Source organism: Oreochromis aureus, linkage group 3 (assembly GCF_013358895.1).
Source record: "Oreochromis aureus strain Israel breed Guangdong linkage group 3, ZZ_aureus, whole genome shotgun sequence".
Lineage (NCBI taxonomy): Eukaryota > Metazoa > Chordata > Actinopteri > Cichliformes > Cichlidae > Oreochromis > Oreochromis aureus.
Window position 1 is genome coordinate 34,994,664 of NC_052944.1, and position 23,937 is coordinate 35,018,600.

The window sequence follows — 23,937 nt, forward strand, 5'->3', positions numbered from 1 at the left end:
ACTTGAAGTTTCCCAAACATCATTTAAAGAACGTTGATGGCACAAGAAAAAAACAAAAAGATCTTTTGTCTTACGAGACAGCAATATTTGCCATAGGTCCACCCTGAACACCACAAACTACTCATCATTCGCTTAGAACCTTCCATAACGCTGAAAGGTGGGGGTGGCAGATTCAAACTACAGGGGATTTTCGACAGCAGGGACAATGCCCATCCATTTTCTCAGCCCCGGGTTTTATCCAGATTAGGGTACCTGTTGTCATGGAGCATCACAGGTTTAACAAAGACGACCACACACGTGCAGCCGCTTTAGATTGACCATAAACAATGTGGACCATAAACACAACCCACAGGCCACCCATGCATTACACCAACAGCCTGCTCAGCTGTGGAAATCCATACCCTGAAATTCTTGTCTTGATGTTAATGTCAGAGGAGGTTTGGAGCTCTGTGGCTTTGACTGACTTTGTGTTTCCTTAACGCCTCCACTTTGCGGTAACACCACTTCCAGTTGATGGCGGAATATCTAGGAGGGAAGAGATTTTATGCACTGACTTGTTGCACTGGCAGCATCCAATTACAGCAGCGTGTTCGAATCAGTGACATCTTTAGAATGATGCATTTTCTCATTAATGTTTGTAAAGGCAGATGGCTGGGTTGTCCTTACACACCTGTTACAATGGGACTGAAAACACCTGGATTCAATGATTAAGAGACTGCATGGATCTTTGTATCTTTCGACTGTATGACTGTGTTGGAGGACGGAAAGCGAATGCAGATTCAAATGAAGCATAAAGGGAAAAGAAATAAAATGAAAGACAAAAATCAAGGAATGAGGAAGGGAGAAAGGAAAGGATTACAAAGGGTAAAGCGGACAAAAAGACTGAGTGCTGATGGAGCAAGAGGAAGCGAATGAACAATAGCGATGATGAACAAAGGTGAAACTGAAGAAGAGTAAAGGACGATTGCAAGAGAGAGGCAGAGGAATTATGGGAAAATACAAGACGAGAGAGAAAGACAAACCGCCTGCGGGGAGGCTTTCATAGCTGGAAGAATTTATTCAGCACTCAAATGAACACATAAATAAATAAATAAACAAAAATCTCAGTTTTACATGATTGTTTCCCAGAGCCTGGAGGTGCTCCCACCACACAGGCTCTGTCTCTCTTTTATGTCCATCACATCAAAACAAACTGTAATCAGAGAGGGATGGATATATGGGGGACAAAAAAAGGTAGAGGGTGAGGATGCGATTTACATTTTTCCAACATGCCATTTTATTCCCTTATTTAATTGAATTCCTGCAGCAGGCTTACGGTCTCTGTGTGTGCTCACTCATTTATATTTTAAGCTCCTCCACCACTTGGCAAATGACATCAGGGAGTTTTATGTAGTCTCAGTGCTGCTTAGCCATGGCGCACACATATGCAAAGACACAAACGCACACTGACAGGTGTGAAGCTAATTCTTTCCCCTGATGGAAACTTTGCAGGTACCTGTGGGACATACTTGGAATATGGCATGTGGCGAGGGGTAAAAACTGTGCGTGTGTGTGTGTGGTACTTTTCATCAATCCAAAACTCAAAAGTTAACAGCAAGAATAGCATTTACGTGTTCGTTTGACTGCATGTGCACAGGTGCGTGAACGCTGCTGTCGTGGCTGCCTTATTAAATGACAATCTTGCAACTTTGCTTCAAGTGTGTGTTCGTGTGTTAATGCGTACAGGTGCGATGTGCGCTGATTTTTTACAGCTGCACTCGCTCGCGCTGTCTGATAACTTGGAGAGTGCAGATTAACGAACATCTGAGGGGAGCATGTTTGTCGTCACGACCACTGTACTGTACAGATAAGCTCGAGCCACCTGGGTTTTATACAGCTGCACGTCTACAGAAGCCACGTGTCATATACTGTACCTTTCTGAAGGTACGGTCTGTTCTCAAGCACCCGTCCTTGATACCTGGAGACACAAACCTGTCGTGACAACAGGGAGAGACTCTTGCCAATACCATTTATTTCTGATTTCAGTGACGTTTTATTTACAGCAACAGTCACTGGGCCCTCAAAATTCCTCTTTCCTTGAATTTCTCAGTGAAAAGTGATGACTGCTACTTTTCTTTGTCAAGCTGACTTTACTGAATGAAAGGTCCATATGATCTTATTCTGTCTCCACGTAACCTTTCAGATATACCAACTTATGTTTTTCAGACAATACTCTTCATGTATTCTTTGACTATGGACGATCTCTATAACTGTATCCTTAAGTCTAATCTAGGCTTACAATATTTGTCAAGAAACATGCAGAATGCTGTCATGCTGTCTGTACTTTTATTTGTCTCCTTTGCAAAAGTAAATAAAACTCATAAAGAAAACCGGGTTGTGTGTACAATCAGTTTACATCAGATTTTCACAATCCTCCACATTCATTCAGATACGTGATTTTACACAACTGCCTGGAGGCATCGCAACATGGCACGTGAGTAAAGAACTTGCTTCGAGAAAGACTTTGATTCAGCCCGCTTTGTCATGAAAAGCCAAACCAAGACAACAACATTTGAAGAACATAAGGCAAATAAATAAATGGGACAACTGTGCAAAGGTACAGGTACATCAGATTATCAATAGAATGCAGAGTCGCAGCTTATGTAGAGCCTATCTAAGCAGTAATAGGGTAAGAGGCGGGGTACACCACTTAACATAGAGAAACAAACAACCATTCATGCTCACGTTCACTCCTTGTTGCTGTGTCGTTATCTTACAAAGTTATCACACAAATAAATGAGGCACAGATACAAATAACAGGTAGTAAATACCAAACTTGAATCCAAGAATAACTCGCGTCTGTCAATTTATATTCTGTGGGTGTTATACAAAGCACAAGGAGGTTTTTGTTGTTAGTACCAGTGTTTTTAATTTCATATAGACACTGAAACCACGTCATTTGGTTTAGCAAATCATTGCAAGGGCGGTTAAAATGTGCATGTTTACTGAATGTAACCATGCAAACTTTATGCATCAAGCCTGGTTAGCTCAGTCGGTAGCGCATGAGACTCTTAATCTCAGGGTCGTGGGTTCAACCCCCACACTGGGCAATAGTGATTTAGAACAGAACTCTGCAGTCTTTCAACAAGCTTGAAAAAAGCGACTCCACACACAAGTGGTACCTGCTTGGCCAGGGTCCCAAGCGAGCTGAGCAAGTACTAAAATGTGACTTCGTCAGACTCCACGCCACTGAATGGCTGGTCAGGGGCTTTACTTGATGAGTCATGAGGGTCTGATTCACAAAAACCAGAACTGCCACTCTTGAAATGCAGCAATGAGAGAAATGGCTACAAAATATGCCATTTTCCGCGAGTCTGACAAAAAGCCGCCTCGCCTCGATGTCCACCTTTGTTATTGCGTCCGTGACGCATACCAATTACATCAAAATTGCTATGAAGACAACCACACACATCAGGTGGTTGGGAAACCAGTCGATCCATGGCCAGTCGATTCGAGTAGGTACTTATGGAAAAGGAGCTATTAAGGAAACAAATTGAAACCGCAAATTGAAACAGAAGTTCTCAGACCTTGCTAGCTCAGTTCAGTTCCAGTTAACTCAGTTCATTTATAAAGAAAAAAGAGAAATCCACTCCAGATTTTACGAACTCTCCTGTCAATTCTAGTTTAGTTCATGGAACGAAAAATACTCCAAGTAATTCACGAGGGGTAAAGAAACAATGAAATTAGAAGTTCAACAACAGAAACCATGCGAAGCCCAGCTGTCTAGCAGAACTTGATTGTTTGCACGTCAATCAATAAATGGTCGTACCTGTGACCTGACGGCGTGCTTCCCCAGCTGATCAATGCGACATGAAATTAGCAACATGCAAACATACTATGACCCAAGGTCCTGAAATAATCTGAGGTAGGCAGAAAAACAGATGTAGACGACAACTTCATGCTTTTCCCAACCATCATAAAACAACACACTGCCTGCTAGACCTCATGAGAAAGGGGTTAATCAGCTGAACACTCGTACTGCAACAAATCAGAGTGATTGATCAGAATGATCCATTTTGACTGAGGCATTCAGTCACAGTGGAGAACTTACTAACAATGCAAATAAAACTGCATGTAATTACTACAAAGTCTGGCTCGCTTAAGAAGTTACTCAAAAGGCAAAGCAATCCACAAAGTAGAACTTTGGGGGGCTTCACATGATGAAATATTTTGATTCGACACGGAACGCCAACTTTCCACTGATCCATCAGATTTGTTAGAAACAGAACTGTATGAATCTGTGGGTGAATAAGACTTGTATTAGGAGGCACTTTGAGTGCTCAACTTGAGTAGAAAATGTCATATCTATTTCAAATACCGTCAAGTCTAGCTACCTCAGTTGGCAGACTCTTAACCTCAGGGTCAAGGATTCAAGTCCCATGCTGGATGCAGCTGATTTAGGACAGAACTGAACTCTTAAGGGAGTTTACAGTGAGGAAAATCTTGCAAGGAAAAACCAAGTCTCACCATAGCTATGACCTAAGTGTTAAGTGACAGGCTACTGTTTGGCACTAGATGCCAACAGCTTTAACAAAATGGCTGTTTGACAGCTTGAGAAAGAGGACGGGTGTGAACATGAAGCAAGTATACAGCTGACTCTCACCCATCTCCATCTACTTTTCACCTGCTTCCCATGTCAATCTTACTCTCTCACCTGTCCCTCTTGATTCCACATACTCTCTTTCCCCCAGCTCTCGTTGTCTTTTTTAACTCCCTCTCCCTGTGCACATCCCTCTAGAGTGACAGTCCCAGAGTGGAGAGCTGGAAGGAGATCAAACAGTAAGGAAATTGTAAAATAACTCTGCAGTCAGAGTGGTGCATATGAATGAGAACAGATAGCAGTGGCCACAGCACGTACCAAGTGAAATCTACAAGGAGCCACATGGGATGTAATTCTCACTTTACCTCACACTTACATATAATTTCAAAGGATGCTACAGGGAGCAGAAGCAACACAGCTTGATACGAGAGTATCACCTAGGATTTGGTACAACTGAGCATCCTGGCGAGGATACCGAATCAGTTGACTCTACATATATATTCAGACTGGAGTATGACTGGGCAACATTCATTATTAATGACCACACATTATAACCAAGGTATGCATAAGAGCATCTCTGAATGCACAGCAGCAGAAGACCACAGCAGGTGTCACAACTGTCAGCTACGAACAGGAAGTTGAAGCTGCAGTTTATACAGGCTAACCAAAGTTGGACAACCGAAGATTGGAAAAACATTGCCTGATCTGATGAGTCTTGAATCCTGATGCATTCAGATAGTGGGTTTAGAATTTGTTGTAAACAACTCGAAAGCGTGGATCCATCCTGCCTTGTATCAACAGATAAAGCTGGTGATTTAAGTGACTTTGATTAAGGCATGATTTTTTGTGCCAAGTGATCTGGTCAGAATATTTTAGAAACTGCTAAACTGCCTGGATTTTCCCACACAAACATCTCTAGGGTTTACGGAGAATGGCTAAAATAGAGGGAATAACTCAAATAACCACTCATATGAAGAAGAACATCTCAGAATGCAAAGCACAGTCAAACATTGAAGCAGAAGTGCTACAGCAGCGTGGCACAACACTAGGTGTGACTCCTGTCTGGTATGATGAGTCTCAAGTTCTGCTGCAACAATCAGATGGTAGGGTCAAAATTTGGCACAAACACTATGAAAGGATAGATCCATCCTGTGAGGATGCAGCACCTTTGTAACTAAACGGTAAGAGCAGTCGACACGCACTACTGAAGGTAAAAAGTGGTCCAACCCAGAATTACCAAGATGTATCTAATAAAGTGGTTGTTTAATGTAAATGTAGGGCTGCCACAAACGATTATTTTGATAGTCGACTAGTCACCGATTATTTTTGCGATTAGTCGACTAATCAGATCATGCATCCACTGGACGTAAAACGTACAGCTTATTGCACCAGCATGCATCTGCTCTTATATAACTATCATTAGCTTACAGCTTTAAGTGTTTAAGGTATGTGCTAACTAAAAATAAAGACAAGATGATAGTTTATTAAATTTTAATGAAATCTGCAGATTGTTTCGGTGAAGTTTAATAAAGTCAGCCGTCTGCTCCTTGCTATCTAAAATATAACAGGACACTGGAGTATATACTCGAGCATCTCACACTTCTAATCAGTCGTCTGCTTGACGTTTATTCAGCTGTGTAAAAACTATAACTTTCATCTCAGCCAAACCGATTTACTCAGGAACACATAAAACAAACAAAAAAAAAAAAAAAAAAAGCCAAACAATATCATTTTTAAGTTATCTAAGTGACTTATATATCATGTTTAACCTGAGTAGCAAAAGACGGCGGTGGGTTTGAAAGCGATTTGCCCGGAGTCCGGTGTTCTCACCGGCTCTAGTGAGCCTTGAACCCCGGCTAGCTATCGAGCTAGCCGAGGTGGGTAACAGACGTCTCTGAAAACGTCGGAGCGGTTTTGAAAATATGTGGTGTCTTGATAAACTGAGCAGATATTTGAAGTTTACACAGCTACATTCCCGCCTGAAAATATGTTAAACGTTTATTTTGTGACCCAGAAAGAATAATAAGAGGAATATTAAAACTAATTAGCTGCCGCCATTGTTGGAAACTGAGCAGGGCCGCGCTATGAATTCTGGGACACAGCTTCTTCTTCTTCAGGGTTTAACAGCAGCTGGCATCCTTGTACATGCAGTGCTGCCATCTTCTGTTTCAGTCCGTTATTACACTCTAACATCCTACTACTTATTCCTGCGTCTTTTGGGATCTTACTAAGCTTCAAACGACGCGTCGACTATTAAATCAGTCGTCGACGATTTTGATAGTCGATGTAATCGTGACTAGTCGACTAATCGTGGCAGCCGTATGTAAATGTAAACATATTTAAGGACATTATTCCAGTAAGGCTGGAACATATTGAGGGATGCTGCAGAAGTATCTGTTCTAGCTTGAATGTTGGATAACACATGTTTTTGCAGTGTATTGGTGTTAGGTCTAGATATTTTGCTTAAAAAAAATTCAACCTGAAGAGCGGTGTCCATTTAATTATATCCAAATCCTTATTTTAATATAGTTTTCATTTTACATTGTTCAAACCTTTCCATTGCTCTGAGAACATGAGTCTTACATTTTCTTTTTTATTGAACTGCTTTCACTGTGGCATTATACCCAAGGACAAAATAAAAGTTTAAAATGCCCAGCAAAGGCTTTAAGCAGAATTCAAAATGAGCCAATCTTGTTTATGGAATCATTTCAGATAATTGAGTTATTCCACAGCTGAGTAATTCCTCCAGCTGAGGATACAAGCATGAAGCTTTATTTTCAGTTTGTCTTTGAACTGAATGTTGAATGTGCGTGCAGTTTGACACTCTGGAGCTTCTGGCAAGAGAATCATTCAAATCAGCTTGGCTTTTACTTTGTGTTGGCCATTTGAAATTGGACTTGCATTTTTTTTCACCATCCTATGAAATCTAACCATTTACAGTAGTGGATCTAAAAGCTGATCATGATTTTCTCATCATGTGATACATGTACAAACTGACTGAAGCCCACTGTGTAACAGACAGTTTCAACTGTTGCCTCACCATAGCACTTCTGTATAAGTGCTACAAAAAAACTGTGGTTGCCGAGGATCCTCTTTCATCATATTTACTGTAATATGTGAGTCATATAATACAAAGAAACCTTAAATGAGGTTAAATGACACAGTGGGCCACACATCTTTACAGATAACAAAGCCGTTGGGATTTTCACAACCATACATTGAGGTTGGCAACTGGAATTAGAGCGGATTATTTCTGCCCCTGATGACCTGGTGAATTTAACTACCAGACTGGGAGGCAGTTCCATTTAATTTGATCCACACAGCAAAGGACAGAAAAGGTCAAAAACCATGAAAGGCCAGCATCTTGTTTGCCTTCTCTGATTTGTTCTTTTTTTCCCTTTAGTCCTCCTTTTTTATGTTTTCAAATCCTCTAAGCTCACTGCAGCATGTTTACTTGTCTCTCAGAGAAAAACCTCTATACACAAGACATATGAAGCCTCTCAAGGTCTCTGTGATAATAGTAAACTAAGACTGTATAGTTGTATAGTTGGCTCTGTATTCCTGTCTCCTCACCTTTAAAGCTGTAATATGCTATTTTATTTAAGTTCTCAAAAAATGCAAGTAAAAATAACAATCAAGTGACATGTAAGTTTACTTGTAAAACATTCAAAAATTAGGAGCACACTTGAACAAATAAAATCTATTTCAAAGCTAATGCAGTGATGTGAAATATGTTTGTTTTTTTTTGCAACCCGTTCCTCTATTGTCTAACGTAAGGTTGTTTAAGATGGGACCCTGATTCCATGTAAAAAAAATAAAATGTCGAGAAAACAGAATTTATTGATTTAAACCTATCCTAATTACCTTTACTCACCATTTTAGACATTTGTCTTTTTAAATAAAAGCACATGATTTCATATTTCATGACATTTCCTGAAACGGGTTCATTAATCATGTCATGAATTGGGGTGCGTCGGATGAAAAGGAAAACAAAAATATGGCCATTTATACGTAGAAGTTTTAAGTCATTTTGACCTGCATAGATATGAATGTAAAAAACTGCGCTCAATGGTTGTTGCACGCCAGGTTGCCTAGTAACATCTATTGAAGTAATATATTTTGAAGGCTGCTCTATCATGAGGCAGGACTAGCTTGATGAGATTGATGGGGGACTTTAGTTAGATAAAAGCTGAACAGTTATTTTCGGGCAGAGTAGGTTGGAGACACATGGAGAACCTGGCACACTGCTGGCTGTGCAGAGCAGTGGGGTAACCCTGGCTTAACCGAGAAAAATCCACAGTGTGGGGAACTAATCTGAGCAAATAATGGGTTAAGTCCCAGGCACAGAAGCTTAATCAGACAGCTTTCAGGTCTGGAGCACAGCTGACAAGGTCAAGGGTTGCAGAAAAGAGAGAAAGAAAAGAGAAAAAGAAACGGTCTGGTGGAAGAGCAGGCAGATGTGCACAAGATGGCAAACTTTCACTGTTGCACAATAACTCATTCATTACATTGTTTTTCTTTTTTTTTCTTGTAGCAAACGTGAGGTCAGTTTAAAAATTTGGGCCATGAGCTGTTGAATAAATGGTAAATGGTAAATGGCCTGTATTTGTATAGCGCTTTTACTAGACCCGCCTAAGGACCCCAAAGCGCTTTACATACCCAGTCATCCACCCATTCACACACTGGTGGAGGCAAGCTACAGTTGTGGCCAAGTAATACAAGCGGTTACTGACAATCCAATGTAACTTATATACGATATACTTTAAAATCTGTAATAAAATAATTTGTGAAACTTATAAAACCCCTAAAACTAAACCTGAAACACTTATTTTCTTAGATCTTACTTTTAATTACAAAATTTAGATAAAAATGAAAACTTCAAGAATGACTTCTTCGCTGTTGTTGTTACAGGATGAGTCGCACTGCTGATTTGGATCTTAAAGTGTTAAGGCTATACAATCCAGTAACACATGACGGTGTCCAAATACTTTAAGATCAAACTGTAAAACAATTACTGGATAATAGGTTACTGTCTAAGGAAACAGGCTTCCAAGATACAGATATAGTGCATTGTTTCTTCAGTGAAAGCCATTAAAGCCTTTCTCTGGAATAGTGTTTGGTGATTTAACCAGACTGAAATAGTGTCCTTTGTCACTATTTGGGGCGACCGTGGCTCAGGGGGTTGGGAAACGTATCTGCAACCGGAAGGTCGCCGGTTCGATCCCCGGCCTCTCTGTCCTGGTCGTTGTGTCCTTGGGCAAGACACTTTACCCTACCGCCTACTGGTGTTGGCCAGAGGTGCTGATGGTGCGATATGGAAGCCTCGCCTCTGTCAGTCTGCCCCAGGGCACCTGTGGCTACAACTAGTGCTGGGCGATATGGAAAAAATATTTATCACGATATGAATTATTGTATATCACGATAACGATATATATCACGATATACCACCTGACCTGTGGTCATCTGGAAAGTATGCAGTCTTTAAACAGCGAGTGGAGAGGGTGCAGTCTTTGTTTTGAGTTACTGTAAAGCATGTCGCAAATCCGGGTGCATGTAAAGCAGCACCATGTTGCAAAACAACAAGACAGAGTTTCTTTGTGAAAAATGTCATTTTTTTATACTTTATTTTCTCTTGCATAAAGTTAAGAGTATGTAAAGTGAGAAGACAACACTAATATATTTGCACAGGCTATTTAACCCTTTAAGACCTACCATAGAACCAAGTCCACCAGAGCTTATCTTAAAATTGATTTATTTTGAGTGTCTTCATAGTTTTATTTTTGAGATACACAAATTTTTATATACTACAGGAAAAATGAAAATAAATAAATGCAAATTTGCAAAAACACAGCATGTGCATCAAAATAAACGATTTACAGCAGTGTAATTTGACTTCTAAGCATCCCAGAAACGATACAGAAGAACATAAAGTCAAACATGACTTTTAAAAACACCAACATAGACTTTGAAGCTTAAAAAACTACATTTTCCATGAAAATGACATCACTTCGGTTTCGGACATGTAATGGCGGACATGCGATAGTTCGCGCTGAGTTATATTCCAACGTAGGAAGTGTTATGAACAGCTGATCGGATCGGCAAAGCCTGTTTCTGGAATATTATGTTTTTGTTGCTGCAAGTCTGGAATATTATGTTTTTGTTGCTGGAAGTGCTTTTTATGCAATTTTTGCAAAGCTATGTGTGGAAGGAAACCGTGACCTAGGGCAAGCTAATGGAATAAGATGTAAGTACAACTCCTACCGTTTCATATGCAAAAAAACCCATTATTGCGCTACCTTACGTGGTTACAGTTCTACAGGGATTTAAAAATAGTTAGGCAAAACGGAGTTTGCCTGCTCCGACCGGTTTTAAAGGGTTAATGATATATTTTATGTAATAATTTGTAAAATTCGGGTTAGAAACGATAGAAACGATAGAAGACAAATGGCACGATAGAAACTTTTCTATCGTCCACACGATATATATCGTCATATCGCCCAGCACTAGCTACAACAGTAGCTTGCCTCCACCAGTGAGTGAATGAATAGTGGCATTGTAAAGTGCTTTGGGTGCCTTGAAAAGCGCTATATGAAATCCAATCCATTATTATATCTTCAGCCATGTAAATCCTTAATTATTGCGCTATCCATCCATAACTAAATCTCCCCTCTATTTAAGTCCTTGTTGATGCAATAAAGACACAGAACTAAATCCTCATTTGGATTTTTTGATACTACTTCAAACCTTTTTTAATAATAACTTTATACACCTTTTTTGTTTCAACTCCCTATCCTAACCTCACAAGTAATTGGTTTCAGTATGAAGCACTGCAGGCAGTTTTGATGTCCAGAAAGAAAGACTATCATTCTCATAAGTGTTCAGTGATCAATATTTAAAGATCAAAAGATGATTGCAGCTCATAAAAAAGTATTTTTCCTACAGTTAAGAGCCTTACAGTTTCTTTAAATTAGTAAAAGATGGGATCTCATTTTTCTTTGTGATCTCTTTTTAAAAAGTCTGTATTAGAACTGCTTTCACAGCTGGCAATCACTCCTTTTTACTGACTCACAAAAGCATACCGCTAATTCAGAATGTCTTGCAAAAAACATACAGAAAAAGAAGACATTTTGACAGCTATATTTTCAGTTTTTAACATGCTTTTTAAAAAACAAATCTGATACCATTTGACCTTTTTGAAGCAACCACAGCAGGCCTATAATTAAAGGAACACTTTTTAATCAGAGTATAGCATCTTAAACTTCTGGGATATTGACCTGGTCCGCTAATTATTTTCAGCTGCTTTGATGTTAATGAAATTAACAACAGGTGCAGTAGACGGGCAAGACTGAGAAAACCCCCAAAACAGGAATGGTTTTACAGGTGGAGGCCACTGACAGACAATTATTGTAGGAGAGCTGGACAGGACCATAGACGGTCCTTAACCCATCAGCAGGACTGGTATCTGCTCCTTTGTGCAAGGCAGAACAGGATTAGCACCGGCAGAGCACTACAAAACCTTTAGTGGATCCTGTGCACAATGATTGGCACTGAGGAATCTGATTGGTGTTTGCCATAGAACACCAGAATTGGCAGGTCCATCACTCTGTCCTGTGCTTTTCACAAAGACAGCAGGTTCACCCTGAGCACATGTGACAGACATTAAAAGAGTCTGGAGAAGCCGTGGAGAACGTTATTCTGCCTGTAACATCGTTCAGCATGACTGGTTTGGTGGTGGGTCAGTGATGGTCTGGGGAAGTGTATCCATTGAGGCAGCGGTCCCCAACCTTTTTTGCGCCACGGATCGTTTATGTCCGACAATATTTTTACGGACCAGCCTTTAAGGTGTTGCGGATAAATACAACAAAATAAAACGAGTACTGGTACCAAAAAAAAAAGATTTATTCGTATCACACAGGAAAAGACTCTGGGAAACCGAGTTAACGATGAAAACGATAAAAAAAATAACGCAAAGAACCGATAAAAACCCTGAAAAACATGAATTTCACACCCAAGCCTCAACCCTTGCGGCATGGTATCCAAACGACTCATGGACAGGTACCGGTCCGTGGCCCGGGGGTTGGAGACTGCTGCACTGAGGGACACACAGACCTCTACAGTCTATGCAACGACATTGTGACTGCCATTAGGTAGCAGGATGAAATCCTTGAACCCACTGTCAGACCCTACGCTGGTGCTGGTCCTGGATTCCTCCTGGTGCACAACAATGCGCATCATGTGGTGAGAATATACTTTCCTGTATGTATTGTGACAATTCTTGGAAGATAAAGAAACTGATACCACTGGACTCCACGCTTGTCTGACATAAATCCAATAGAACGGCTCTGGGATGTTACGTTTCGGTCCATGCGACGCCCCCAGGTTGCACCTCAGACTGTGCAGGAATTCAGTGCACATTGGGAGAAACCCCCAGCACGTTTCAGCATTGTCAGGTATGCACACTGCTGAGAACCATTTTGAGCTGCTGCATTACAATTCTGCAAAATGAAGCAGTCTGACGGATCATTTTATCACTTTGATTTTCAGGTTGTCTTTGAATTCAGCTCTCTGTATGTCAGTGATTTTCATTTCTATGAAACGATGTGACATCCTTTTATTCCTAACACATTACCCAGTCTATATCAGTATAAAAACGATAAAAGTATGTTTATTGAGATCTGATGTGTTTTCAAAGCGTTCTTTTAATTTTTTTGAGCAATAAAGCTGTTGTCATTTAACCTGGCTGATTTTCACTTTAATCTTGTGAATCTTAGCCAGCAACTGAGCAAAATTAAATCCTCTTTTCCACTCAACGGCTAAATCAATCACTGCAATTGTGCCTGAGCTTGCGACCATGCATGACTCGCAGGGAATACATGGAGGAGAACTAAAGCTAAATGAAACATATTTGTATGTGAACTGCGCAAGAGTGCTGTTCTGCAATCAGGATTCAAATCCACAAGATTGATTCTGTCCCTCATGCAGTAACATGAAGCAACCTAGTCCAGCCTCAGCTAGCTGTGGACCTAAAAATACAGGTAACTGGAGGAAACCACAAAGCAACTAGAGCTGGGCGATATAAGATTTTTTCATATCACGATATGTTTTTTTCATTTCAGGCGATAACGATATATATCACGATATAGGCCAAATAACTATATTTGTAAGATTTAAATGTGCCGTTGCTCAAGAGTAAAATGTGAAATAATCAGCAGCTTGTTTTGATTTAAATATTTATTTCCCATAATAAGTTCAACAGGGTAGATGTACTTAAGGAACGTAAGACTTCAGTTTCAGATAAATAAAGGCAAATATTGCAAACTACACAAAAGGCAGCCGCTAAAGCGTTTAAGTTTCAAAATAGAACAAACAAAACAGACTAAATTGTCAATTCCACTTAGAAACAAAATATTAATTCTAAAAATAAATCTTAGGTCGTTTTACAGAAGAACAGACAAAATTGACTAACTTTTGTCAATATCAAATAAACTGAGAACTAAAAGGAAATTCTCAATCTCTCCTTGTTGTATAGCTTAGCTTTTCAAACAGTTTTAACAGTTACTTTAGTCTGACAAAAGCCGAATGACGAATTAGCGCTTTCAGTCAGAGATTGAGCATGCACCGGTTTATTGTATTTCCAGACTTGCTTTCGGCACAATTTACAGTGCGCGCTACTCTGTTTTTTGTCAGACTTGAAATAGCCGAAATACCTTCACACTACGGAACTTCTGTGTCCCTTCCGTTCGACAATCTCTTCGGCATTGGAACCATCATCTGTTTTTTCTTCGGTAACCTTCGCTCGCGCTCTCGGTTGATTTTTCTCTAGTCGGCAAACTAATTTCCTTCATTACCCGGGCTGCACGGCTGCAAAAACAAATACACGTGCGCCTTGGCGCTTGTGCTGTACGTAACAAGTCACGTGACGTGACGCTGCGGCTGTGATTGGTTCAGCTCTGCGCTACTTAATTTGGATTGGCTGTTCTTTTTTTTTTTTAAGAGGACAAGAGAGATGAGGCCTATCGCAACAGTTTAATTTTTCTATCGAGAAAAAGTTATTTCGCAATACATATCGTTATCGTTTTATCGCCCAGCTCTAAAAGCAACTGTGGTCAAATTCTGAAGCCTCAATAGAAAAACTAATGTTTAAGTCACCAACAAGCATTAGACAGAACCAACTATGTCCAACTAATTCTCTGATATATTTTCTCTGATATAAATTCCACGTGATAACAGGGTAGAAGACAAACAGTGCTCTTCTTTTTCTTTTTCCTTTCAGGGCTCATCTGCCTCCATCTCACCTCTCACTTGCATCCTCACACCGACCCTCTGCATGTCCTCCTTCACTACATCCATGAATCTTTTCTGTGGCCTTTACTTTTTCCTCCTGCCTGGCAGCTCCACATTCAACAGTAGTCTATTGCAAATAATGACGGGAATCGAGTTCCAGGTGAGACCTGTGTCCAGTTCATCTGAATCATATGCCTCCAAGCGTATCAGTCCCTTTCATCAATGCTGGCATGTTTTTCTGACAAAACACTGACTCAAACTAATAACAGTAGACTTTTTGGACACCTGAGACACACTTTTTCTCAGCTCTTTTTCTCATATTGTTCTGCTTTCATTCTACACTGTGATATGATTAAGAGAGACTTGTCCTGGAAGGGCTGTGAAGGTCTACTTTTGTCCACAGAAAAAACAGATAAAGAATCAAAACTGCAAATGATGAAGTGGGCCTACGTCTGTGAAGGCTGGCAGTCATCATAGTGAAATGAATTCGCCCAACGTGGGGCTCGAACCCACGACCCTGAGATTAAGAGTCTCATGCTCTACCGACTGAGCTAGCCGGGCTGATATTGGGCCTACAAAAAAAGTCCATTACAATGTTGGTATCAATAAAGGATTATTCAAAAATGCAAGTACCTGCACATACCTCAGACCCGTGCAGTAAAACAGGACTGTCCACAGTCTACCTTTGTGTAATTTGGAACTAGACTGACTTGCATTCTAGGTTAGGCCTCGACTATCCAGAACCCTCTGAATCCATCCTTTAATGCATTATCTACTGCTTAACAACTTCTGGGAGGTGGTTCCTCTGTCCAGCCTGTTCTTCCTGGGGAATACCAAGATGCCCCTTCTCCAGAAAGTCAGCTAAGAGATGTGATCTTTGCAGCATTTGTCTGCCTTTGGGGTCTTCGCTTGGTTGGACGTGGCCATAACACCTTTCCCACGATCTATCCAGGAGACTTTCGACCCAGATAGATGAAGCTCTTCTGTGGATACCTCTCCAAAATTGTTGTGGCAAAATTATAATGCTATTGTACCATGTTCTAAACAATACATGGTGCAAATCGTATTCTTTTTTATTACCTAACACATCTGTATGGACAGACAATAGTATATATGATGCTTTGTTATGGCAGTCCTGATGCTGAAACCGATGGTCACGAAGAAGCCAGTGTCCAGACAGTTACAGTTAGGGCTTTAGCTGAAGGAAAAGCAGTGCAGAACTTTTGCCTGAAAGTCATGACAACTTACTTTTTTATAACTTTTTCTTGCCTTTTATTTAGTATACATATGAGACCGGACAGATAGAAATTTGTATTCTTGGACATGAAAAATGTAAATATGTTGTTGAAATGAAGAAAATTCACATCCACTGACACAAATCAACAGATTAGAAGTCGTGTCTTTACCACAAACTGCCACGAGAAGTTAACAAAGGCAGCTTGAGACAGAAGGCCTAACGTTGCCTGTCTCTCGACGAGGATTTAAATGCTGCTGAATGCTGTGAAAAGCATTTTTGAAGCTTTGAGAAGCTCAGCTATTTAATCTTAATGGATTTTTACCTTAACCCTGACAAAACAATACTCAGAAGTCAATGTCCGAAAGTCAAAGTGCTCCTCAGGGATACAACAGCAGAAAACTCAGCCTGCAGAGAGCTGCGCACAAACAGAAAGATAATTGTATGCAGCACACAGACAATGGACGATTTGCTGTGTTCTGTCCATACATGTCTGCAGAGATGTTCCCCCCCCCCACGAGTCCACCACACAATCAAATTCCATTTCATTCCATTCCCAAATCTATTTTCCAGCACTCTAATCTCCTCCTCTATAGTTACTGCTCTTTTCTATCATCCAGTCATTCAGAGGTCTTTTCCTGTAGATTTAAAAAAAAAAGGTATTAATCAAAAGAGAGGTGTGTGGGGGGATAGGTGTGGCATTTTCAAAAGGGAATATCCTGAGGCAGAACAAAGTAAGTCTGAGTGTGCGATACAGAGAGAGATATTCATGCATCAATGCCTGTGGCTGGTCTGACGTGCCCAGTCCCTCGGCTAATGAGCCATTTTGAGTCAAACTGTATTTCTAACCATTAGTCAATCACCATCTCCTCACTTGTCCACTCCGACAAACTCAGCATGAAAAACGAAAAGAGACCGAGATGGCTGTTTTGCATATCTGGTGGCAGGCACGGCAGAAGCAGAAGATGAATGAAATCGTGTGCTACGCAGAGTCCTACCTCCGAAAAAACAAAAGAAAAAAAACTTGAAAATTTAGTTTTTGGCAGGTGGGGGTGTTGAGAAAGCCAATTACTGAGCATCGGAGCATGTTTGTCGATAATTGGAAACTGCAGTATTTGATCACCAGTGGGAATCAAACCCTCACTTTTAACACTGGGAGAGCCACACTAAAGCAGCCAAATGAAGCAAGCCTTAGGAATTATGGCACTGCAGAGGAAGAGAGGGAGAGAGAGAAACAGACACAAACATGCAGACCGAGAGAGGACCAACCCTTTGCCAATATCGCCTTCCATTTTCATGCCAGTAAAGCCAGCAGGTGCTCGAGCATTCAGGGTATGAGAAATGACTTTGAAACTGAATAAATATCTGTCTGTGTCGTGAGCCGTGTTAAATACGAGTATCCTGATGAGTTCATTTTATAGCTACAATTCCTCCGTGCTGACACGGGTCAGAGTTTCACATCCCATCAGTGGAACACAAACCCATTTTGGGTTCCCAAAATTATTTGCACTCAAGCCACAGCCGCAGCAGCAGCCAGGCGCTTCCACCAAATACTGCGTGTTTAATGACACTTGTGGCTCCTTCTCGGGGGGGGGGGTTCAGCTGGAGGAATTATGTTGTTGAAAGGCGAGTGTAAAAAAAGAAAAACAGGTTCCAAAATGTCCCAAAGCGCTCTAATCCTCCCTGGAGACAGGTGGATTAACGGACGTTCAATGAATAAACACGTGCGCACGCGCCACAGTGTGTGTACCGTGTGTGTGTGTGTGTGTGTGTGCGCGCGCGGTGCTGGATTATTTCATTCCGAGTTTGGTGCAGGTATTTGCTGCTGAGCGGAGCAGGGATGGACACGCGGACGGCCACACCCTCTCTGACTGAGAGCCAGCGGCGCGCGAGGACAGACCTGAGCACACCCTTTTTGAATGTCATCTTTCCGCCCTCATGTAAAGGAAAGGAAAGGAAGGAAAACAAAACAAAAAAACGTGGAAAGCAACAGAATCCCACTTTGTTTCAACGAAAAAAATAAATAAAAACAAAATAAAAACTGGACATAATGTTTCAGTAAGTGTCGGCTCGGAAAATACCAGAAATAGTATAGTCCCGTTTAGATTACATTTTGTAACCGTGACGTTTTAAAACAATGCGACGCGTTAACACAGCAGTAACTCGGCTCCATTTACCTGCAAAGTTTCCTCATTTCTTCACGTTTTTTTCTTTTTTTATGTGCGAACAGCGATGCTTCTGTGCGGTTGTGACCGCCGTGAGGGTCGCGGTCTCTAACTGAGATTAAAATGACTTTGAAAAGTTGACTAATAACGCCTTCAGCATGCCGTCTTTACTGCGTCCTCCAACTTTCTCCGTCTATTCCTCTTCAAATACCTCCAGCAGCACAGATGACCTCTGCTGTTGGTGTCAAGGATGCAAGGGCGCGCTTGAACATCCCCTTCAGCGCATTTAGGTAATTAAAAGTAAGAAAAAAACAGGTGTACTCACCAGTGAAGACTGTTTGTTTTTCTGCCTCCCTGCAGTTTGAGCTCTATGTCTAATAATAGCTGGGCAACATCCTCCTTATATTCTTATTGCTGGCTACAGTACGTCCATGTCCTCTCTCTCGGGGTTTACGACTCAGTCTCCGTGTCTGTTTTATCTTCTGAGTGGGGGCACGCAAATCCTCCAGCCCGGGATGTGCCTCTGCCTCCTGGGCAGGGTTTTGTCAGTTTGTCCCGGAGACAAAAGCAGCAGCAGTAGCAGCAAAGGAGGAGGACCGGGGCGGACGCACCGGACGCGTTCTCCTTTCCATTGTGCGCGCACCGAGACGCGTCCTGCAGCCACGCACGAGGGGAAAGTGACAATAAATCCTGGCTCAAGTTCAAGGCAAAGACAGGGTTTAATAACTGTAGTACAGGATGCTGGGAGGTAAGTCTCTTTCAAGGAAAGTTTAAACACTGAAGAGCAAAGCGCTGAGGGGATGAGAGAGGCGGCAATAAACTGGCAACTGACTGAAGCTGAAGGGAGGGAGGGACAAAGAGAGAGAGAGAGAAAGAGCACTGCAGACTCGGATTCGCTTCAGCGACCACGAGTTGATTCCTGGTCCCGCACATTTTCATACCTCTACCGTCACTAGAGACGAGCTCATGCTAATTTTGAGGTCCTGTCACGGTTTGTGAATTCCGTGAAGCTGCACAACGAGTGTTTTATATTTCTATGTTTATCTGTGCTGTTTAGATAAACATAGTGTTTATCTAAACAGAGAGAGAGACAACTTACTTATATATAAAAATAGAATATGGTTGAGTTCATCCTATTTTTACTTGGACAAAAGTTTTTTCTTTCCTGGTGAGGCAGGATTTGTCACCATTTGAGGTGGCGGCCTATTAAGTAAAGCATTGATTCTTGCGGAAAAAATATTCTTCAACTCAATAAACATGAAGCAAAGATTTTAAGTAAAATGCAATTGAATATATAAATAAAAATAAAATGTTTATTTATTCAGATATTTAACCATTAAGGAAAACATGCTTGGTATAAAGTGATTATACCCCAATCATCCATCGTCCATTATACGTCCATCCATCCATCTTCTTTCACTTATCTGGGGCCGGGTCGCAGGGACAGCAGCCCAAGCGGAGAAGCCCAGATTTCCCTCTCCCCAGCCACCTCCTCCAGCTTATCTAGAGGAAGACCAAGGTGCTCCCAGACCAGCCGAGAGATATAATCTCTCCAGCGTGTCCTGGGTCTCCCCATGGCCTCCTCCCGGTGGGACATGCCCAGAACACCTCACCCAGGAGGCCCCCAGGGGCATCCTTGTCAGATGCCCAAACCACCTCAACTGGCTCCTTTCGATGTGGAGGAGCAGCGGCTCTACTCTGAGCCCCTCCTGGATGGCCCAATTTCTCACCCTCTCTCTAAGGGAGAGGCCAGCCACTGTTCAGAGAAAGTTAATTTCCACCACTTGTGTCTGCGATCTCATTCTTTCCGTCGCTGCCACAGCTCGTGACCTTAGGTTGAGGTTGGGTACATAGATCGACCGGTAAATTGAGAGCTTCTCTTTTACACTTAGCTCTCTCTTCACCATGACAGACAAGTGCAGCTAATATGATATGCTGGGTGGTGCATTCGGACCAAACATCATCTCCAGTTTGTTTGTCTCCTCTGTTCAGATCCAGTTCTGCTGTCATTGTCCTTTAAGCGAGAAGAGCCCTTCTCCTGTAAACCAGTAGAGTCTGAGATAATAATAATAATAATAACTTTATTTATAAAGCGCTTTCAAACAAAGTGCTGTACAACTATTTAAAACTAAAAAGATAAGTAAAATAAAAGCGATACATAGCAATACAGGTAAAAGACACAATACAAGTTAAAAACACTAAAAATTGAAACACTAAAAGCAATAGAATTAAGATGTGTAACATAGGGTGAACAAATGTGTCTTCAGCTTAGTTTTAAAAACCTCCACAGAGCATGCCTGCCGAATATCTTGAGGGAGGTTGTTCCACAGAAACGGGGCACGAAAAGAAAAAGCACGCTCTCCAATTGTCTTTTTTCTGGCTCTAGGAACCTTTAGAAGGCCAGAGTCCTGGGATCGGAGAGCACGGGATGGAACATAAAGATGTAAAAGGTCGGAGAGGTATGTAGGTGCCAATCCGTTTAAAGCCTTGTAGGTGAGCAGCAGGACCTTAAAATCTGCTCGAACCTGACAAGGTAGCCAATGCAGAGAGTTCAGTACAGGGGTAATGTGATTAAATTTCCCAGTCCTTGTTAAAATGCGAGTAGCTGCATTTTGCACCATCTGTAAACCTCTAAAACTTTTCTTTGGTAGCCCAGAAAGAAAAGCGTTACAATAATCAATACATGAAGACACAAATGCATGGATAAGAACCTCTGCAGTGTCGCTTGACAAAACTTGTCTGATTCTGGCTATGTTCCTCAAATGATAAAAGGCGGTCTTTGTTATCTCTTTTACATGAGACTCGAAAGAGAGCACCATGTCGAACCACACGCCCAAGTTTTTTACCTTATCCCTGCAATTTATGACACTGTCATCAATTCTCAAGATGAAATTTTGGGACAAGTGCTGAAATCTGTGTGGCCCAATGACCATCAACTCTGTTTTATCAGTATTTAAGAGCAAGAAATTATCCGATAACCAGCCCTTAATTGCAGATAGACAAGATTCTAGTTTAGAGACTTCAGCACAATTTCCAGTGGTTAAAGGAACATAAAGCTGCAGGTCATCAGCTTAACAATGAAAGGTTACATTAAAAGAACGTAAAAGAACACCAAGAGGCAGCAGGTACATAGAAAACAGCAATGGTCCAAGTACAGAGCCCTGAGGGACCCCGTGCCTCACTGCACAGGTCTCGGAGAGATCATTTTTAAAACTAACAGTCTGAGACCTCCCAGACAGGTAAGATCTCAGCCACGATAAAACATTTCCTGTAATTCCAATAAAATGTTCAAGCCTATCCAATAAAATGCAGTGATCCACAGTGTCAAACGCAGCACTTAGATCCAGCAGTAATAAAACTGAAGTACGATCGTTGTCTGCATTTACCAGCAGATCATTTAGCACTTTTACTAAAGCTGTTTCTGTGGAGTGATTTGGTCTAAAAGCAGACTGAAATGGTTCAAACAGATTGCTTGTTGACAAATGCTCAGTGAGCTGCTTAAAAACCACTTTTTCAAAGACTTTAGGTAAAAAAGACAGATGTGAGATGGGTCTGTAGTTTGCGACCATGTCAACATCCAGTCCAGGCTTTTTCAAGATCGGCACTACCACAGCTGATTTAAAACATTCAGGGAAGACTCCGGTCATCAATGAAGTATTTAAAAGAAACAGAATGTAGGATCCTAATACTGACCACAGTTCCTTTATAGCCCAGGCTGGTAGAGGATCCAAAGAACAGGTTGTACATCGAGCTGCTTTTACAACCTTAGTTAATCCAGACAGAGAAATAACCTTGAAGTCAGAGAACAGTTTATCAGCTCCAGCAGGCAAAGCAGCCGAGTAGTCTAATGAACAGCTTGAGGAGGGAGTAATCTGATTCCTAAGTGTTTCAGCCCTGTCTCTGAAAAACGTAAGAAAGTCATGGGCTATCAAATTAGAACAGCAGAGAGTTGACTTACTCTCTGTAAGTTGCGACACTGTGTTGAATAAGAGTTTTGAGTTATGTTTATGACTCATGATGAAATTTGAAAAATAATTTGCTTTCGCTGTCGACATTGCTGATTGAAGAGAAGATAACGAGTCCTTCCAAGCCTGGAGAAATACTTCTAGTCTGGAAGATCTCCAGTGACACTCTGCTTTTCTACAAATTCTTCTCAAGTTCAAGAGCTCCTCATTTAACCAAGGCATAGCGTTCCTTTTTTGACATTTTAACTTCTTTACGGGAGCAACAGAGTCCAGTAATTCAAGAAGTGTATTATTAAGGTTCGCAGTCAAGGTGTCCACACATAACTCCTTGGTAAAAATAGGGTCCAGCACATCAGGTAGATGTAATTTAACTCCAAGCAATGCTTCGGGGCTAATATAACGAGATGATCTGAGGGGCAATTTTCCCCTCTCATAAACTGGAGATTTAGGGATTAAAATATCAAATAAAATTGCTGAGTGGTCTAAGATAGGTAAAACACAATTTTCAGTCATTGATACATTCAGTCCGTAACCCAAGACAAGGTCTAGGGTGTGGCCCTTACGTGTTGGCCCAGACACAAATTGTGTGAAGTTTAAGGAATCAATTACATTTAAGAAATCTTTGACCAGGGGTTTATCCTCACAACACAGATGAATATTAAAGTCCCCCACTATAAGAATCCTTTCATAGTGAGCGATAAAACATGTCAAGAAGTCTGAAAATTCCGAAATAAACAAGTCATTATATTTAGGTGGATGATAGATGACTGTAATTAGAACCACGGGACAGCTTAAAGTCAGGAGTTGGGACTCAAATGAGGTAAAAACACCAGGACTTTGTATCTGTTTACATTTAAAACAGTCTTTGATGATAGAGGCTACCCCGCCTCCCCTCCCAGACAACCTGGGGGAGCTGAAGAAGCTGGCATCGGAGGGGAAAAGTTCCAGCAAGGGTGCCACTTCACCAACGCGCAGCCATGTCTCAGTTAAGAACATGTAGCTCTTGGGTTTTTGACAGCTTCAGCTTAACATATCTTATGATATTTCCTACTTCAGCAGCACAAGCCCAGCTAGCTCAGTCGGTAGAGCATGAGACTCTTAATCTCAGGGTCGTGGGTTCAAGCCCCACGTTGGGCGTAGCTTCTTTAAGACAGGCCTTGGCAGGTAAAAGCCTGATTGTTTGACCTCTGCCTGGTTTGTTCTAAGCATCACATCTGATGGCCTGAAAATAGGTCCACTGAAATTTGAACTAGAACGATTGATTACACTTGGAATTTCTGTGATTGTAGTATGAATGAGCTCATAGTATTGCATGTTAAATGAAAACATTTTTCATCTGGTGTAGTTGTCCGCTTGAGCTAGGAGGACATGCAGTGATGCTACTAATACCCAAACATGAAGCATCTAAATCAAGCTTTATTACTTAGACCTGGCTTATACATTTGTTTTGTTTCTTTGTTTTTTTCAGTTCAGTCCTTGTAAAACACTTAGACAGGAGAAGCCCTTTCCTGGACAGCTGTATATAGTGGGGGTGGAGGGCTGCTTACTTCATCTGGGGGTGTAGTCAGGTGGAGAAAGTCCTGGAGGAGGAACTTCTGATAGCACAGACTGACATTAATTAATCTGGCAACTTTCTTGATATTCTGATATTCTCGATATTTCCTGGAGGGACTTTGATACGTTTAGACACTTTTTCTGAGAACTCTGAAT

At 41.3% G+C, this 23,937-nt stretch overlaps 1 protein-coding gene and 3 non-coding genes across 4 annotated transcripts in view; 2 read left to right on the forward strand and 2 right to left on the reverse strand.

Moving 5' to 3' along the window:
• htr2cl1 (5-hydroxytryptamine (serotonin) receptor 2C, G protein-coupled-like 1) overlaps nt 1-19,051 on the reverse strand; it is a 198,616-nt gene extending 179,565 nt beyond the window's left edge. The window contains exon 1 of the mRNA XM_031726936.2: nt 18,588-19,051. The gene's annotated coding sequence lies outside the window, so the exon portion shown is untranslated. The remainder of the gene's footprint in view (nt 1-18,587) is intronic.
• Nucleotides 3,017-3,089, forward strand: trnak-cuu. The gene has a single exon. It is a non-coding gene; the product is annotated as a tRNA-Lys (tRNA).
• Nucleotides 15,352-15,424, reverse strand: trnak-cuu. The gene has a single exon. It is a non-coding gene; the product is annotated as a tRNA-Lys (tRNA).
• A 4,240-nt stretch (nt 19,052-23,291) lies between the features above and the next one.
• trnak-cuu lies at nt 23,292-23,364 on the forward strand. Its single transcript has one exon. It is a non-coding gene; the product is annotated as a tRNA-Lys (tRNA).
• Nucleotides 23,365-23,937: the final 573 nt, after the last annotated feature.